This window comes from Corvus kubaryi, unplaced genomic scaffold (assembly GCF_017639235.1).
Source record: "Corvus kubaryi isolate FWS band 111438036 unplaced genomic scaffold, C.kubaryi_AGA036_p1.0 36550, whole genome shotgun sequence".
Classification (NCBI taxonomy): domain Eukaryota; kingdom Metazoa; phylum Chordata; class Aves; order Passeriformes; family Corvidae; genus Corvus; species Corvus kubaryi.
The window spans coordinates 13,021-16,475 of NW_024580886.1; positions in this window are offsets into that span (position 1 = coordinate 13,021).

Sequence of the window (3,455 nt, forward strand, 5' to 3'; positions counted from 1 at the left end):
TGGCACTGGGATCTCGGGATCAAACTGGGAGTCTGGCACTGGGATCTCGGGATCAAACTGGGAGCCTGGCACTGGAACAGGAGCCCGGTGTGGCACTGGGATCCGGGATCAAACTGGGAGTCTGGCACTGAGATCCGGGATCAAACTGGGAGCCTGGCACTGGAACGGGAGCCCGGTGTGTCACTGGGATCCGGGATCAAACTGGGAGTCTGGCACTGGGATCTCGGGATCAAACTGGGAGCCTGGCACTGGGATCCGGGATCAAACTGGGAGCCTGGCACTGGAACAGGAGCCCGGTGTGGCACTGGGATCTCGGGATCAAACTGGGAGCCTGGCACTGGGATCTCGGGATCAAACTGGGAGCCTGGCACGGGAATGGGGGCCCAGTGTGGCACTGGGATCTCGGGATCAAACTGGGAGCCTGGCACTGGGATCTCGGGATCAAACTGGGAGCCTGGCACTGGAACGGGAGCCCGGTGTGGCACTGGGATCTCGGGATCAAACTGGGAGCCTGGCACTGGGATCCCAGGATCAAACTGGGAGCCCCACATTGTACCAGGAATCTGGGATTGGAACAGGAGCCCCACGTGGCACCGGGATCCCAGCACAGAATTGAGATTCCGGGATCAAACCGGGAGCCCGGCGCGGCGCTGGGATGATGGGATCACACCAGGCTGGATTCCAGATCCCCCCCTTTTAGGACAGGGATCGAATCCCGGCCCCGCTGCCCTCCCAGGGACACCCTGCTGGCAACCTGGGAAGCAATTCCCATTCCTGGGGCGGAATCTTTAATTCCCGAGGGGTGATCCCGGCTTCCTTGGGGTGCCACCACCCCCGGGAAAGCAGCGCGGGGCTGGAAGCGCCTCGGGCCTGACTCTGGCGACCCCATAAAATCCCGGCGGCCCCATAACATCCCCGCGGCCCCAAAACATCCCCGCGGCCCCAAAAAATCCCGGCGGCCCCATAAAATCCCCGCGGCCCCAAAAAATCCCCGCGGCCCCATGAAATCCCGGCGGCCCCATGAAGTCCGGCTGCAATGCGGTCGATCCAGTCGGACCCGTCGGGGCCGGCCAGGTGCGGGCTCCCAGGTGGGTGCTGGGATTCCTGGGAATCATTAACCACGGGATAAACCCTGCGGGGGAAAAAGGTGCCTGACCCCGGCACCCCGCCCTGCCCCCGCTTTTCCCCCCGCGGCCGAGCTCTCCGAGGGGCAAAGTCCGGCGGGCAGAGCACGGGGTGACCCCAAAACCCCGCGGTGTCCCCGAGGGTGAGGGCGCTGCCAGGCTGGGTTTGTCCTTGGCATTCCCGATCCATGTGCTGGGTCGGGATTAAGGGAACGGCAAAGGCGAGCCTGGAGTTGGGGTGAAGCGTAAATGAATTCAATCCCAGATTCCTTGGATTTAGGGCGCTCTGCTGGCTGGGAGTGCCCAGAAAGATCCCAAAGCCCTCCGGTCATGGAATAACCCCTGGGCTGGAGTTGGGGTGCAGCAGAGATGGCCATAAATAACATTAAAATGGCCATAAATAAAATTAAACCCCCAATTTCCCTGTATTTAGGGCTCTCAGCTCACTGGAAGTGCCCAGAACGATCCCGATTTCCCCCCAGTCAGGGAATAACCCCTCCCGCGGCACATTCAGCTGGGAACGGGGCTGGGCTTTGGGGGATCCCCATCCGGGCACAGCGGGGTCACTGCCACCCTTTCCCCTGTGGCAGGCTGTGATTTATGGCCCTTTCCCTGCCGCTGCCCCGAACTCCCTGGAGGGGAAAAAAAAAAACCAAAACCCAAAAAACAACCCCAAATAATAATCCAGGAACAAAGGAGGAAATCGGATCTGGTCCCCCCGCGCCGCTGCCGGGTTTGTTTTGACGTCGGTGTCCAGTTGGGGCCGGCGTTTGATCTCCGGAGGAATTCCAATCCCAGTTCCTCCTCCTCCTCCTTCTCCTCCTCCTCCTCCTCCTCCTCCTTCCTCGCGCTGCTCCGCTGCCTCCCGCCCCACAAAAGGGCCCCCGGCTCCTTTGGGGCCGCCCCAAAAGGAAGAGTCCGGCAGCGCGGAGGCCTCGCCGAGGGTTTTCCGGGCTCGTTTTTTTTTTCCGGGGTGGGATGCGGCTCCGGAGACCTTTGGAAGGGTTGTGGGGTTCTGGTGGAGTTTGTGGGGTGGGGATGAGGTTGGGGTTGTGTTGGTGGTGGGGGAGAAGCGGGAAAAGGTCCCTAAAATTATCCCAGATCTTTTCCCAGTGGGTGAACCCGCCTGGGTGACCCCACCAAGGTTTCAGAGGGCTGGGAAGAGATCCCAAAAATCGTCCCAGATTTTTCCCCAGTGGACAAACCCGCCTGGCTGACCTCAACTGTGGTCTTGGAGCATCCCAAAAATCTTCCCAATGGGAAAGACCCCATGGCAGAGATCCAGAGCCAGCCCCGATGGAGAGATGGGAACCACCAGCCCTGCCCCAAAAATCCCACCCCAGTGATCCCAGTCCTTCTCCCAGTCCCACACGGGAGCTGCAGGCAGTGGCTTCCCAGGGGGTTGGATCGGGGTTGGATCGGGATTGGATCAGGATTGGATCAGGACCACCCCATCCCTCTGTCTGTCTGACGCCCCACGGCTGGAATTGGGCATTTTGGGGGTCAAATCCCTGATTTTCAGCCACCCTGGGGGGTGCGAACCTCGGGTGCGGGGTCGCCACATTGTCACCCACCCCCTCATGTCCCCGATGTCACCCCAAGGAGAGGTGACACCCTCCGCACAATTCCCGGGGGAGGGGGGTGACCTCACCCTTCTGCTTTTCCAGAGGGGAAACTGAGGCAGGGACCGCGGACACGCAGAGCCCCTCGGTGGCCCCGGGGGCTCAGCGAGACGTGGCGAGGAGGGGCCAGCGCCAGGTGCCACCTGCCCTGCCCCCCCTGCTGTCACCGAGGCCGAGGTGGCCCCGGCTGCCCCCGCCTTTCACGAGGAGCCTGACCCCGCACAAAGCCCCCGGCAGCGAATTTGAATCTCAAAAGGGCTCCGGGAGCCGAGCCCTGACCTTCAACCCTCGGGTCAGCCCCTCCACGCCACCGCCACCACCCCCGGGATCCCCCCCCACCCCCATCCCCTTCCGGCCACCGGGGGACGAGCGGAGTGGCCCCGGTGGCCGCGGGTGGCATCGCCGCCGCCGCCGCTCGGTGCCAGCGCGGCTGCCCCGGGCAGGGCCCGGCTTTGATGCGGCCCCGGCGGGGGCGGGCGCGGGGAGGTGACCCCGATTCGGAGGATCCTGGAGAGGGGGCGGGGAGGAGCTGGTTGCTTGAATTCCCACAGCTCTGCGGCCCTGAATCCTGAGTTATCCCTGTATTCCGAGTTATCCCTGTATCCCTGAATCCTGAATTATCCCCACAGCCCTGAGTCGTGAATTATCCTCACAGCCCTGAGTCCTGAATTATCCCTGTATTCCTGAATCCTGAATTATCCCTGTGTCC